This window comes from Canis lupus, chromosome 17 (genome assembly GCF_003254725.2).
Source record: "Canis lupus dingo isolate Sandy chromosome 17, ASM325472v2, whole genome shotgun sequence".
Taxonomy (NCBI): domain Eukaryota; kingdom Metazoa; phylum Chordata; class Mammalia; order Carnivora; family Canidae; genus Canis; species Canis lupus.
This window is the reverse complement of record NC_064259.1, coordinates 22,645,579-22,661,847: the sequence shown is the minus strand read 5'-3', so window position 1 is coordinate 22,661,847 and position 16,269 is coordinate 22,645,579. Positions and strand designations below refer to the sequence as shown.

At 45.5% G+C, this 16,269-nt stretch overlaps 1 long non-coding RNA gene across 3 annotated transcripts in view; it reads left to right on the top strand.

Annotated features, from left to right (window-relative positions):
• Positions 1-16,269, top strand: part of LOC125752806 (uncharacterized) — a 145,040-nt gene that overhangs the window by 60,256 nt on the left and 68,515 nt on the right. The window contains exons 2-4 of one of the 3 annotated variants that reach the window (XR_007403147.1): positions 8,447-8,592; positions 10,650-10,810; positions 13,680-13,729. This is a non-coding gene — a long non-coding RNA (uncharacterized LOC125752806). Of the gene's footprint in view, positions 1-8,446; positions 8,593-10,649; positions 10,867-13,679; positions 13,730-16,269 lie in introns of all 3 variants that reach the window. The other 2 variants (XR_007403144.1, XR_007403149.1) reach the window with 2 other exon arrangements.

Here is a 16,269-nt window from a genome sequence, read left to right as displayed (position 1 = left end):
GCTTTCATTTCAAATGACTCTTGCTACATGAATTTTGTTTATTTATTTATTTGGTTTTATTTTTAAGTATTCTCTACACCCAACATTGGGCTTGAACTCACAACCCTGAGATCAAGAGTTCCACGCTCCACTGACTGGGCCAGCCAGGTGCCCCTCCTCCTATGTGACTTTAAGTACATATATTTAGAGTTGTCACATTATCTCTGATGAAATAAAACCCTCATCAAAATGTAATGACTCACTTTCTCTCTAACAGTGCTTTTTTGTCTTAAACTCATTTGTCTGATATTAATAGTAACCACATTAGCTTTTCTTTTTTTTTTTTTTTGATGTTTGCCAGCTCTGTCTTTTTACATTACTTCTGTTTTCTGCCTTTTGCATCCTTAGAGTCCAGTAAATCTCTTATAAAAAAGGACACCTGGATTTGTAATGTTTTTTAATCTAATATTTTCTGTATTTTTAATAGACCAGTTTTTCCCATTTACATTTATTGTAATTACTGATAATTGATTATTTGGACTTATTGCTATAATCTCTTATTTGTACTGCTTTTTCTCTGTTTCCTTCTCTCCCACTTTTTCTAATGTAATAAATTTCAAATTGTGATTTTTTCATTTTTGTAAACAAGTTGGATGTGCTACTCATATGGGATGATTGAACTGGCAGGTTTGTCTTCTTGTTTCTTAGAATTTCTCCTTTGAACTAGGAAAGTAAGAAAATTCTAGAAGATATTTATGACTACTCATTGTATTATCAGGAAAGAATAGCTAAGACCTGGAGAAAAACTTTATCTCTTAACAATTCTCACTGGGGACTAAAGCAGTTTAACAGCCAGGTTGCTGGTTCTCAAAATGAGGAGTCCACATGGTATGTAATGCTGTATACAGAAAGATGGAATCCATGTAATGTGTCTGCTTCCAATGTGAGGATGGTACCTAGGGGCAATCCTTGAGAGTTTGGCATGCCTGTACTATCTGCTGTGTGACTGCATGAAGAAACAATTCTCCCATAATTTGTCTCTGTTGAATCTACTGCAAAACCCTCATTTATTCAGTATGCCATAATGGTATTTGGTCTTCTCTTGGCTAGAAATGCATCATAAACAAACAGAAAAGGGAGACATTAAATTGTGACAGGAGCCATTAAATTGTGTTATAACTGAATTGCTCAATGATCCGCGATATGCTTACATCGCTTTTTAAGATTATCATTTAAATATGAATACATATTTTTAACATACTTATGGCAAACTTTGCTTTATGGGTTTTTTTTTCTGGAAAAACAAATATATCATAGTAATTTAGTAGCCTGGAGCCTAGGGTTGGTTTTTCTTTTTTTAAAAAATATTTTATTTAAATTCAATTTGCCTGAAGTCTGGGGTTTTATCCTGATTCTTCCACAGACTAGCCATATGATCTAAGGCAAGTTACTTGGTCATGCTAAACCTCATTGTTCTTATATTCCCTGTGAAGTTAATAATGAAGCTACACATAGGATTGTTATGAGAATCTGATAAATTAAAACATAATAAATTATGAGGCCTTTGGCATAAAGTTAGTACTATAAATAGTAGCCATTATGATTTTTTTAAATAAATAAGGAACTTCTTGGAATCACTTCTTCTTCAAACCCCTGTCCCTCAGCATGAAATAATATATTTTGGGTTGAAGCTGGAACTGGGAGATGATTGATCTCTTTCCTTCAGGGATTTACCAGGCTGAGTATGGTGGAAATCTCTTTGAAGTTTAAGATGCTCTGAAGGAGGTCAATAGTGTGACTTATACCCTCATGTGTGCTATCCTGAGCCAACAAATATCAGGGGTGTTGGTAAACTCTGTTTCAGCAGATGTGTCCTCTTTGTTTTTTTTTTTTCTTTTTTTTTAAATTTTTATTTATGATAGTCACACAGAGAGAGAGAGAGAGAGAGAGAGGCAGAGACACAGGCAGAGGGAGAAGCAGGCTCCATGCACCGGGAGCCTGACGTGGGATTCGATCCCGGGTCTCCAGGATCGTGCCCTGGGCCAAAGGCAGGCGCCAAACCGCTGCGCCACCCAGGGATCCCAGATGTGTCCTCTTTGATAAGGCTGGCATGACCTTATACCCTCAATTCTTGATTTCCTCTCCAAATCCACTTAGAAAGCTATAAGGTACCACATTGCCACCAACCTTCTCATTCTCAGGAATCCCTATTTCAAGGGCTAGAGGGAGTCCTGTCCTAGAATACTGAGGTAGAATTAGGAATTCATTTTCCCATTGCATGTGATTATTTGCAGGTGATGTGTGCTATCAGACTCAGTACTATTAATAATGGGTAGAAAAAGACTTTTAGGACCTACCTGAGATTCTAACCTCCTTAAATAACATGTTTCCCGATAGCAAATGTGTTTTCAGTTCCAAATAACAGATTTACAAATAAAATATTGAAACATAAGCCATTAGGAAAATGGGGCCACAATCCTGTACATCTTTTTTTTTTAAGATTTTATTTATTTATTTATTTATTTATTTATTTATTTATTTATTTATGAGAGAGCATGCATGAGTGGGGGAGGGGCAGGGGGAGAAAGAGAAGCAGAGTCCTTTACTGAGTAGGGAACCTGATGTAGGGCTTGATCCCAAGACCCTGGGATCATGACCTGAGCCAAAGGTAGGTGCTCAAATGACTGAGTCCCCCAGGTGCCCCAGTGCTACACATCTTTAGTGCAGGAAAAGGAAGGAAAATTCTGCCAATAATCTGAAGTATAGGAGCACTGTGCATTTTTCTAAACTATAATTTAGACAGAATAGCAGATGAGAAGTTTGTTGCAAAGAGCAAGACTGGCTCCCTGGTGACTACCAATGATGAGGACATTGAATTAGGTTTCGTCCCATAGCCAATCCTGTTGTGCCCCTGGTATATCTGAATGCCTTATTATTCCTTGGAGAATCTTCCTTGGAGGAGAGAAGGCCACTCTCCTTCCCAAGGTTTTCTGGAAGTTTCTGAATATTGTCTATAGGGAGCCTCTGTGTTTATACTCCTTTACCCAAAATTGCCCTAGCTCTAAGCAGCTCCCTAAACTCTTTTTGCAAGATCATTCTGTATCCTTCTGTCACTCTTATCTCTGGTGTTTGACTGCCCTGGGCATGGATCTCTCACCAGTCAGTTAGCAGGTAGATGCCAAGAGTCCTCTAGTGCTCAGGATTCCTCTAGGCTCTGTGAAAGTACAGAAAGAAAAAGACAAGATCTCTGCTCTTAAGGAACTCATAAACTAATTCAGAAAGTAGAATATCCTAGATCTTAAAACACAGGCTTCAAATCAGGCAGCCCTGATCTGAGTCCCGGGTCTACCATTTCTTAGCTGTGCACTTAGGGTCTCAATTTTTTTTTTCACCTGTACAATGAGGATGGTAAAAGTAGCTCTCCCACAGTATTGTCATGAGGACTGTGCTGCAAGATAAAGCACTTAGGGATGCCTGCATAAAGGAAGAACTCAATGAACAATGTCATCATCATTGTTATTATCATTTAGAAAGTCTGAGATGGGGCATAGACTAGTCTGAGCTATGTAGAAACCTAATAACATTTTCCTTAGTGCCCTCCTTAGTCTTCCCACACCTGGGGGAGGAAATACTGCTTTGTGGCTTACAGAAATGGACAGAGATGGATTGGTGGGAGAGGGGCCTTGGGGACACAGTGAGGACTGCTGTTGACTTCCTGGCAAAGGTGGTCTGCCTGTCTTGGCTCAGTTCTGCACTGGGCATCTTGTTGGGCTTGGAAACTAAACAGGTGGAACTTCCTCTGCCTTTGAAGAATTTGCCAGCCAGGTGGAGATTGAAGATGTACATGCAAGATGCATATTTAGCATAATAATGAAGCAGCACCTTAATTAACAAGATATAATAGTTATGATAAATGTTTAAGGCAAGAAGGCTTATTGGTGAGTCTAAATTCTGGACATCTGGGTAAAGTTTTCTGAACATGTTAATACCACCCATAGCTCTGTGGCAAGCACAGCAGAGATACCCTTTTCTTCCTGTCCCCTCCCTCCAGAACCCTGCCTCTTTGTCCCCTGTGTTTGTGTTTCTCTCCCCAAACTATGATCTGGATCAGCTGTGAAACACAATTCTGAATCTTGCCCCCAGCTTTTGGTGTTTTTGGATGAAAGGCTGGCATGATATGCTAGGGTCCACCCTCATGTCTGCTTTCATTTTGACAGCAGGGACTGGAAGAGTGATGAATGATTAAAGCTCTTCCTTTCAAGGAGTATCATTGACTTTAGATGACTGCTAACTCTAGCCTTTGCAGAGGATAATGTTTGCTCTGCAGACTTAAGGACAGGGCTGGCTTTCTGGGAGTGTTGCAATGAAGAGATTCAAACAGAGGCCTCTGTGGACCTCCTCCCTAGCAAAGCGGCTCCAGCCGCCACAGTGAGGGTAGTTCCACTGAGTTTAGGGTTTGGGTGTGAGAGCCCTTTCTGAAGGTTTTTAGCCAAATGTCTGTGTGGTTTTGCTTTCTGGAGAGATGAGTGTGTTCAGCAGGAACCGTATCTCCTGGACTCATTCTCTTAGTGTTTATGAGATGGTGAGAAGAAAACAAAAATAAAATGAAAAACACAATTGTGATTCTCTAGTGATTAACAATATCCTTTGGAAATTTGAAGGCACCACAGAAATCATCTGCAGACAGGTAGAACTGAAGCCCAGAGAAGGGAAGTGTCTTCTTCAAAGTCACACAGCGAATGGATCAAGAGCAAACCCTGAAACCCAGGTTTTTGGCCCCTGATTCTGTTCTCTTTTTATTATTCTACTTCTGTTGACAACCATGGAGAGTTTGTTCTTCCTTTTGTTGGACTCTTCTTCCTTCCCAAACCCCAAAAAGAGCCAAGATGGTCCAGGAAATCCTAACTCACTTCCAAAGGCACTTTACTGTCTGTTGGCCATGCTGTATGGCTTGCTGTTTCAATTAAGGTTTTCGACATTTCATAGGAAAGTATGCAAATTACCACTGACTCTAAATAAGTCAGGGTTTATTCAGGGTTTATAAATACGGACAATCTCGCTTTCCTCTCATTTGCTCCTTTTCCTTGGCTTTATTCCCTCAACTCGCCTCCGTTAAGATACTTTCCTTTTTTAAGGCTTTTTAGTTGGGATACATATTTGGTGTAATCTTTAACTTTTCCCTTCCAACCCATCTTTATACAACCATCATTAATAATGACCAATGTTATAATAATACATATTTTGCAGAATGTTTTAGTATATTAATTTTGCGGTGTAACTCTCAACTTTTCTAATGAGGAGGAGGGTGTAGATAGGACTAGGTAGAGAGACTTTTGAAAATGTGGGCAGGGTGTTTGTGAATGTCTGGGCAGTGGAATATTTTTGTGGCATGGTGGGTGTTTTGAACTCTCTGGAAACTAACAAGCAAGCTCCACACATACACTTGATGGAAATCCTCCAGGCTTTGGATAACACGGGAGCCTTTCAGAAGTCTGAATTGAGTCCAAGTCAAATTACAGCCCAGTGTGCTTGTGAAAATGGGAGGCAGAGCCGATCAGAGGAAATGACACTGGTCCAGGACCCCCAGGAGCCCGGTGCTGGTTCTACCACCAACTCTAGTTTCCCTGTCTATAAAAAAGGATAATAATAGCTCTTAACCTCATGGAGTTCCTTTGACAATAAAAATATAATAATGTATATAAAGTGCTGAGCACAATGCCTGGCATGTAATAAGCATTTGTTACTTGTATGAAGTGCCAATGGGCTTCTGGGGAACTGACAGTCATCTAGAGAAGGCCCCCATTTAGGTGGGAGGCTCCAGGGCTGCGGCCAAAGGCTTTGAAGTTCGACAGCTGGGTTTAGATCTCAGCTCCAGCATTTTCCAGCTGTGCCATTCGGGACAAGTTACCTAACTTCTTTGGGCCTCACTACCCATCTCATTATATTATTGGATGGATTAGTGACACAGGCCACATGAAGCCCTTGGCTTAGCGCCTTGCACGTAGTAGATACCGAATAAATGGTGGTTATTGTTCCAGGTCCTTAGAGAAAGGGGCCAAGAGAAACTGAAGGCATGAGGCAAATAAGACAGTTGTCAAACTGGGAGGGGGGCAGTGTTAAAAGGAACCAGGAGAGCAAGATCAACTTCTTGGGGCCTCTATTAATCTTCCTGGCTGCCGCAACAGATTGCCACAAACTTGGTGGCTTGAAACAATAGAAGTGGATTCTCTCCCAGTTCTGGAGACCAGAAGTCCGAAATCCATCTCCCTGGGCTGAAACCAAGATGTTGGCTCCAGAGGCTCTAGGGGAGAATCCTTCCTTGCATCTTCCAGCTTCTGGTGACTGTTGACATTGCTCAGTCTGTGGCTACATCGCTCCAGCCTTTGCCTCTGGCTTCACACGGCTGTCTCTCCCTCTCTCTGTGTGAAATCTCTCTCTGATTCTCCTCACAGGAACCCTACAGTAGCATTTAGGGCCCACTTGGAGAATCTGGGATAACCTCTCCACTTTTGGATCATTAATTTAATCACACCTGCAAAGACTCCCCCCCCCCCTTTTTTTTCTTAGAAAGTAACATTAAGTTCTAGGGACGAAGACCTGATATCTGTGGGGAGCCATTATTCCGCCTCCACAGAGTCCAAAGCACCAGTGGCTAGGCAAGGATTCCAGCTTGCCTTTCCCTGGAGTGATGTAGCAGGGACTGGAGTGTGATGGGGAGGGGAGGAGAGCTGTCACCAGGGCAGAGGCAAGATGAAACAGGGCAGAACAGAGACGTGGGAGAGGCTGGTGGGGATCACATGGCCACAGGCAGGCTGACATCAGCCAAGCCATGGGGCAGAGTGGAGCTCAGCACCAGCATCTGTGCAGGGGCATGTTAATAGCCTCCAGGAAAAGGCATGAGTCACTTGGACACCCGGCCAAGGGAAGGAGGAGGCCAAGGCCTGCCTGATTGCACTGGTGGGCTCAGGGCCATGGTGGACTGCACTGGGAGCTGGGGCTCCTTGCCCAACCTCCCTCAACTGGGCCCAGCTGGACCACGTTGACCAAGACACAGTCCCTGTCTTTGACAAGCTCGCATCCTAATGGGGGAGGCAGGCATATCTCCATTTTCATAGGGCTCCACAGGCCTTCCCTTTGTGTTTTCTCTCCCTTCTTCCATGTGAATCTCTTTTATGGACATTTCTTGGATTTAGAGCCCACTCAAATAATCCAGGATGATCTCATCTCTGGATCCTTGACTTGATTACATTTGCAGAGACTCTTTTTTCCAAATAAGTCATATTCATAGGTTCCGGATGTTGGCATATCTTTTAGAGGTCATCATTTGATCCACTACACTTACTCCGTCAAAATTTACCTGCCCTCTGCTTCATTCCTTCAGGTTCCAGGGAAATGTTAAATATTCTGAGCAACAATGTTAATGACTTCATTTGTTACTTCTTTGCCTTATCAGAGAACTGGTGGAGACTTAATGCCTTTGTCAGGAGAATGGCTTTCTAGGAGCTGGAATATCAGGTTCCATTTGAGCCTCTGAAAAAGATGGCTCTGGGAAAAGCCTCATGTATCACCTACCTTCCCTGGGACAACTCACTGGATTTGCCCCTCTGCCCCAATCACAAGAAATCATGGGAGAGTGGGAAGCATGGTATCACCATCCCCTCTCCAACTTTCTTTCTTTCTTTCTTTCTTTCTTTCTTTCTTTCTTTCTTTCTTTCTTTCTTCTTTCTTCTTTCTTCTTTCTTTCTTTCTTTCTTTCTTCTTTCTTTTTTCTACTGGTTTTCTAAAAACATTTGCTTCTTTCTGTTCCTAATCCTTCCCATCAGCCCAGTTAATAGTAGCCCTGCACTGTCCTGCATAATTTGCAAGTATCTTTTTTGGGTTCTCTTATTTATTTATTTGAGAGAGAGAGAGAGTAAGTGTGCATGCACAAGCCAGGGTGTGGGGTAAGTAGGGTGGGAGCAGAGGGAGAGAGAGTATCTTAAGCAGGCTCCACATTCAGTGTGAAGCCCAATGCAGGGCTCAATCTCACAACCCTGTGTGACCTGAGCCGAAATCAAGAATCAGACGCTAACCAACTGAGCCACCCTGATGCCCTCAATTTATAAGTATCTTATTTATTCGTTACAACATTCCTGTGAGTGTCCCTATGAGTATCAGTATTGCACTTTGCAGAAGAAGACACTGAGGCTTTGAGGTTTAATGGATGAGCCAAGACTTAAACCCAGGCTCTAAATTCCATGCTCTTAGCTTCTCCCCTGAGGAAGCTCCTGCAGCCCTTTTAATGGTGCTGCTCTTGAAATTGGGCTGTCAGAAGCATGATGGCGTGGTCAAGGGAACTATGGTAGAGGGCAATGGCCCTGCTTCCAAGAAGTCAGGGTGCCAGACTGTGATAGTTGATGCTTGAGGCCAAGAGTGTGTGTGTTTATTTATTAACACCACCATGACTGAGAGACCCCCTGCTTTTTAGGAGGGAGCAGTCCCAAATCAGCAAAATCGAGAGGGACAAATGTGTGAAAGGACCACGCAGGATCCTCCCTAGTGGTTTCCTGTGAGCATGGATGAAGGCAAGAATGGGGAAGAAAATACAACTGAGAAAACAAGTCTGAGTTCATGGTAAGGTGGGATGCCTTCAATGCCCATAAAGATATTCAGTAACCCCACTGTCCCAGCCCAAGCAGGAAGAGCATTTGCCCCAGTAATGGTCTACTGGGCTTAACTACTTTACCTCTCAGGAGGGAAGGAAACTACATTTATTTGATTTTCAGACTCTTTCTCTTGCATTATTTCACTTAATCCTGAAATGATCCCCTGAGGAAGATGTTACTGCCCTCATCTTATAGGTAGTGCAACGGGCCTCAGAGGTTATTTGTGGTTTGCCCAAGTCACTTGATGAGTCAATGGCAAAACCACAATTTGAGCTTATGTCTTCTCACTCTAATTCCAGAATTCTGTTTTATATTTCAGCTTCACAGTGATTATAAAACCCTGGCAATGCTTGATTGCCTGTTTAGATGTGAGGAAGGAACCACTTGTTTATAGGAAGGTGAAATCAGAAAACATGCAAAGTCATGATTGGTTTCCCCAGCTGCCATGTGCTTCTTATCTCCCCACTGGACTTTGTCCACCTCTGCCTAGGAGACTCCTTCTGGAACTTTCAGTCTCATCTCTTTGAAACTTTCTAAATTTACCACTCTTTGGCCCCAAGTAGAATAACTGTTCTTTTTATATGCATTCCCTCAGACCCATATAGATATGTGTGCATTACTAATAGGCACTTTTTATATGCCAGCCTCCCCCACTAGGATGCGAGCTTATCAAAGACAGGGACTGTGTCTTGGTCAACATAGTCCAGCTGGGTCCAGTTGAGGGAGGTTGGGCAAGGGCCCCCAACTCCCAGTGCAGTCCACCATGGCCCTGAGCCCACCAGTGCAATCAGGCAGGCCTTGGCCTCCTCCTTCCCTTGGCCGGGTGTCCAAGTGACTCATGCCTTTTCCTGGAGGCTATTAACATGCCCCCGCCCAGATGCTGGTGCTGAGCTCCACTCTGCCCCATGGCTTGGCTGATGTCAGCCTGCCTGTGGCCATGTGATCCCCACCAGCCTCTCCCACGTCTCTGTTCTGCCCTGTTTCATCTTGCCTCTGCCCTGGTGACAGCTCTCCTCCCCTCCCCATCACACTCCAGTCCCTGCTACATCACTCCAGGGAAAGGCAAGCTGGAATCCTTGCCTAGCCACTGGTGCTTTGGACTCTGTGGAGGCGGAATAATGGCTCCCCAACAGATATCAGGTCTTCGTCCCTAGAACTTAATGTTACTTTCTAAGAAAAAAGGGGGGGGGGGGAGTCTTTGCAGGCGTGATTAAATTAATGATCTAGAAGTGGAGAGGTTATCCCAGATTCTCCAAGTGGGCCCTAAATGCTACTGTAGGGTCCCTGTGAGGAGAATCAGAGAGAGATTTCACACAGAGAGAGGGAGAGACAGCCGTGTGAAGCCAGAGGCAAAGGCTGGAGCGATGTAGCCACAGACTGAGCAATGTCAACAGTCACCAGAAGCTGGAAGATGCAAGGAAGGATTCTCCCCTAGAGCCTCTGGAGCCAACACCTTGGTTTCAGCCCAGGGAGATGGATTTCGGACTTCTTTATTCTCTCCAGAACTGGGAAAGAATAAATTTCAACTGTTATAAGCTTCCAAATATGTCATAATTCCTTATGGCGACTGCAGAAACTAGGCCAGGACAAGGCTTAGGGAAAACACAGGGAGGCACAGAGGGAAGGTCTGAGGCATATCCAGCTACAGGTTTTGAGCACCAGCTCCTGGAGATGGAGAGAGGTGCCCCTGGAGAAAGGCCCTCTTTCAGATGCTGTAGCCTCAATTTACTCCATCTCTGGGTGTTCTCACCCGGTTCATTCATGAGCTTCTGCTAATTTTGGCAATGGCAAGGACAAGTAGTATTTATGTAGCTCTTACTGGGGGCCTGCCAAAGGCTCTGAGCTCAAGGCCATGAACCAGGCAGGCGGGACCCCTGCTCTCGCATCATTCCCAGTCTGGTAGAAGTGCACCAGCGCCGGGCACGAGTCTTGGACTCTGTTCTTGCCGTGGCTCACACTTGGATTTGGCACTGGGGTTACAGACATTGAGTTCTGACCTTAACCTGTTGCTCTACTTGTTTTCAGCTTCTGCTATTTCCTGGTCCCTGCTCCTCCTCCACCGGCTCCTTTTCCTTTCCAGGATTGGCACTGGGCTCCTGCAGTATGCCTGGCCTAGCCTGGCACTTCCAGATCAGATGGCACTGACCGCTCCAGCCAGCCAGCACCCCATCCTGGACCCATCCACAGTTTGTGATTCTGTTTTCTGGCCTCATCTCCTAACTTCTTGCTTCGCCTTCTGAATGTAACTTCATAGTCGGTCTTTGGATTAAGTCACCACTCTTGCTCTCCTTATTCTGACCCTGAATCAAAAGGGTGTTAGTCATTTGTAGTTATTGACCTGCCTCACCTCCCCAGATCTAGGATGGTGGGGCACCCACCACAGTTAAAAGAAGGTCAAAACGAACTGAACAAGATTTTTATGTTATTGTGATTGTGATGACAGTTAAATTGTCAGGGTGCTTCCCAAGGAAGGAACACTCGACTATTTCTTCCTTGTGCATCACAGCTTAGCTCAGGTTAATAGCTTCACTTTGTAGATAATGATCTCCTTGTTCAAGGCAATCTGTTTATTTTGGTGCGTCTAACACAATGACCAGCACATATAGCTCTTTCCAACTTTCTCTTCAATTCATGCTTTACTCTTTCTTCTCTCTGTTTTTTTTTTAAATTTAATTTTATTATTTATTTATTTATTTATTTATTTATTTATTTATTTATTTATTCATGAGAGACACAGAGAGAGAGAGAGAGAGTGAGGCAGAGACACAGGCAGAAGGAGAAGCAGGCTGCCTGTGGGGAACCCGATGCAGGACTCAGTAACAGGGCCCCGGGATCATGACTTGAGCCAAAGACAGATGCACAACCACTGAGCCATTCAGGCATCCCCCTCTTTCTCCTTTTTAAAGATTTATCTATTTGAAAGAGAGAAAGAGAGAGTATCTCAAACAGACTCTCTCATGACCCTGAGATCACAACTCTGAGATCACGACTCAGATCATGACTTGAGCCGCAACCAAGAGTCAGGAGCCCCTCTTTCTTCTTTTTCTTAGCAAAGGGCAAGAAAGGGTGAAAGTGAACTTGTGAAGTCTTAAACAAAGCAATGTGGGTCTGGGGTTTTTAATAATCAAACTCTACCTCTTTTTAGAACACATGGATCTGAATGTGTCCTTCTGTTTATTTTTCTGCAGCCTCTGTGGCAAGGGATTGGGAATGTGGGGAGGGACAGAGTGGGGAACTGACTCTTACTAGCACCTGTAAGTACCAGGCACCTAGGTAGGTACTTTCTAGATATTATCTGACTGAAGGCTCACAATAATCTCCAGAGATAGGCATTATCATCTCATTTTATAGAGAAGGAAATTGAGGCAGAAAGCTCCCAAGACTTGCTGAAAAGGTCATGAGCTGGGATTGGGAGCTGGAACTTGAACTCATACACTGATGCAATTGCCTTAACACAACAAGAGTCATGATAGCAAAATGATTTTGAGTAATCAGCTGGGAACATAACTAAAACTGTAGTCCAAAACACTCAGGGCATGTTATCTCTTTGCTGAAAGGAGGGCTGACATGGGTTTCAGAAACCTTGAATTCTTTCTTAATGGAGGCTTTTAAGTATAAAAGGAACTGCAGTTGTAGCTGGAGGTTGCCGCCTGCAAGTCTGCTTTTTTAGACTGTGTCTTGCATTAATTAACATTCCCAGAGCTCTTCGAGATACACAGATAAGAGACATCATAGACATGACAAGCATGACTACAATACTGCCCTCAAAGCGAGGAAACATTCCAGAGACATTGCCAGGGCCTGGCCTATGTGTAGGTGGGTCCCACTGGCCTGCACAAATGGGGGAAGGCCCGTGCTTGGAATCAAACATCTTTGGAGGTGCACGAAAGGAAAATTCTGCAGGGAGAATTTCAGTGCTTGGGCAGTGGCTTCTGACCCTCGTTAAAATATAAATGCTCTTTGGCAGGTATTAGTGCTTATCTGTTACTTTCATTTGAGTGGGAAGGAATTTCGGATTCTGTCCAGACATCAGGTTAGGTGAGAAGGAGAGAAAAGCCAAAGACTTCATGCTGGGGCTGGGCAGAGGAAGGCTCTAGCAGGCTGAACAGACACAACACAATGAAGTGGAAAACCAGCTGTACCCAATCCTGTATTTTGCTCTGGGTTGGTCCTTGGAGGGAGGCAGTTGAGGGCCTGCATGCAGGCACAGATTGACGCACTAACTGCAAACAAAGGTTAGAAACTCAAAAGTAGTTGGAAACTTCCAGAGAAGGAAAATAGAAGCACAGAGAATGAGTGAAGGGCAGAAAGGTATTTCAGAAGTTGTGGTTGGAATGATTTCCCTGGGGGCGCAGGAGGTCAAGACAGGGGGTCAAAGCAATGAGAGACCCACATGTGGTGAGAAGAAGGTTTAGAAACATCTAACATTTCTTGTCTATGACAAGACACAGAAAATGGCTCCGTATTGGTGCGTTCGCCATGGTAGCTTTACCCTCCTGACAACACCCCTCAGGGACACTACTGTTATCCATTTCACCTGGGGAAACTGAGGTCCAGAGAGGGAAAGCAACATGTCCCAGGTCACCCAGGTAGCGAGTAGGACCCTGGATCCAGGTGTTCTGTCTCCCCAGCTGTGCCCTTCCCACCAGGCTGCTTCTCAGCCCCACTTCCCACATAGGTCATTAACAAAGTTGGGAGGAACCAAGAGACATGAATGGACACAGTGGAAAGAACCTGAGCTGTGCAGCCAGCACACCTGAGTCTGTACCTTGACTCTAACGCTCATTTGTTGCATGGCCTTAGCAAGCATTTGACCTCTGCCTTCTTTTCCCTAGTTGCTGAATGGGCCAGGAGCTCCTGCCTCCTCCATTTTTGGTGCCCTGTTCCTCTCACGCTGAAAATACAAAGCAGATGATGATAAAAAGCATAGTAGTTCACATGCATTGAGTAGTTACCGTGTGCCAGCCACTGTAGTAAGCACGATCCATATATTAACTGTTTTAACCCTTCCCATAACTCTGTGTGATCGAGATTACTTTTGTCCCCATTTTGCAGGTGAGGAAACTGACGCACGCTGAAGTTACTTTGCAGAACGCCCCATCGGAGTAAGTGCAAACAGAGAAACCTCTGAGACCGGGGATAGAGGGATCTGTGAGGACCAGGGAAGTGATGGCCTTGTGCCACTGGGGCCCCTCCAGCCTTTGCTCAAGTGGGAGCTCAGCGGGTCATGCCATCAGTGATCCGTTTCTTCTGCCAGATGCTCCCTGCCCTCATCATTTCCTCCAGCCTATTTCTACTCCATGCCGTTTGTCATCTGCAGACCTCGTGACTCAGTTTACCTCTCCTGTTAGGCTTTCTTTCCTCAATGGGTCTTGACTCCATCATCCCTCAACAATCCCCACCCCCACAAGACTCCCAGTTTCCTGTCTTTTGCTCCTCTGGTGTCTCTAGTTCCACGCACTCCATCACTTCCCTACCCTGGCTGCTTAGAGTCTGATCCTGGGAGGCAGCTTACACTGGCTTCTGCTCCCTGAACTTTGACCTCCAGGAGAACCACCTCCCTTTCCCCTCCTTCCCCCCAGTAGAGGCTCTAGGGACATCTGTATGCTAGAGTAGAAGAGGGAGGTTGGGTGTGATTGACCTTGACCTTTCAGAGAATTCTGCCTATAGGCAACTATTATTACCAAGGAACCCAGAGTTGGCATGTGCTGTTCCTGGCACAAGGAAGCAGAGTCCAAGGGATGAGTCCCTGGAGCTCCTGGTCACACGTAGCCCCCAGACCCAATAAGCTATGTGGCTTCAAGGTTGAATTCCAGGGGCAAAGCCGTCAATCTAAGGCCATACAAGGTAAACAGCCCTTATTGTTGGCTGTCTTGTTCCAATGCAGCTCTCTCCACTCCACACCAACCCCCGTCTCAGAATTGGTTTAAGAAGCTGCAGGTGGTGGGCACCTGGGTGGCTCAGTGGTTGAGCGTCTGCCTTCAGCTCAGGGCATGATCCTGGGGTCCTGGGATGAAGTCCCACATTGGGCTCCGTGCATGGAGCCTGCTTCTCCCTCTGCCTAGGTCTCTGCCCCTCTCTGTCTCATCAATCAATAAATAAAATCTTTAAAAAAGAAAAAAGAAGCTACAGGTGGTGGAAGTCAAGTCATTGGATGAAGTTAACAAAAAAAGCCATTTCAGTTACGCGGGACAAACCTAGAAAAGCAGAGATCCAGAAAGGCCACATGCCAGGGCCTTAGGACAAGATGAAAGAGTGACAGGAGCTCGGGGCACTGCCAATGTACCCAGCGCACAGCCACGGTGAGTGAGGACAGGTGCACGGCCAGCTCCCCCTCGGAAGCGGCCCAGGCCCTGAAGCCTCCCCTCCCTGCTGTGCTGCAGCCCTCGGACCCCCGGGGGCTTCCTGGAGGCGGAGGAGCGCCCCTCCCGGAGCCGCGGGGCAGGGCGGCCGAGGCTCGGTGCTCTGGGCGGGAGGGGGTAGCGACCTGCCTGGTCACGCCCACCTCCCCCAAAGCTCCTTTTAGCGCGGGCTGTTCCACTTTCCCTGTAGCTTAGCAACCTGAGCCTCTGACAGCTGATTTACTGGCAAACAGCTTGACTTTCTCGGAGCAGGTTCTCTTCCCTTCCCTTCCCTTCCCTTCCCTTCCCTTCCCTTCCCTTCCCTTCCCTTCCCTTCCCTTCCCTTCCCTTCCCTTCCCTTCCCTTCCCTTCCCTCCCTTCCCCTCCCGTCCCCTCCCGTCCCCTCCCGCTTCTTTCCTTCCTTGGTTCTTTTTTACGATAATCAAAACCTTGATTATAACAAGGTCTTTGTGAATTCCTTCCAGTGATGCTGACTTCGTTTACTTACTTACGTACTTACTTACAGGCGTGGATTCCTGCATGGACACCAGCTTTCTCCCTGGCCTTCCAACCTCACGTCCCACCGGAGTCCCTTCTCCACACTGCAGCCAGATTGATCTTTCTCCAGCTCAGTTCTGACAGGCTTCCTCTCTTACTTAAAAGCTTTCGATAGATCCCAGGAGAGATATTCTTGTGTGGCCCTCCAGCAGCCAGCCCTGTCTATCTATTTGATGCAACCCCATCATCTCACTGTCATACCCTCCGCCCCACCAGATTATAATTCTCTTTCTTGCCTCCATGTCTTTGCATATGCTGTTCCCTCTTACTGGAAAGCCCTATGTGGGCTTACTTAGCTGTGAGATCTTCTTTAAGATTCATCTTGAACATGGGCTCCTCTGTGAACCTTTCCTGACCACCCCCCACGGCAGCATGACCATCCCTTCCTCCACTTTAGTGGGTTACATATGGACCTGCACTACAATTGTCTCTCTCTCTCTCTCTCTTTGTATGGAATTGTCACTAGACTATTAGCTCCTGGATGGTAGGGATTAATTCTCATTGTCCAATATGTCCCCAGTGCCCAGCACAGGGCCTGACATATAGCCAGTTATTCATACATGATCAGATGAGTGAGTGAGGAAGGAAGGAGGGAAGGATGAAAAGAAGGAAAGAAGGAAGGATGGAGGAAGGACTATATGGTAGAAACAAATGGCTGAGAATCCAGAAACACCGTCCAAGGGGTTGGAAGAATGAAGCCCGGAATGGCATCTGGCCACTAGAATGAAGAAGCTGTTAGGTGGCTT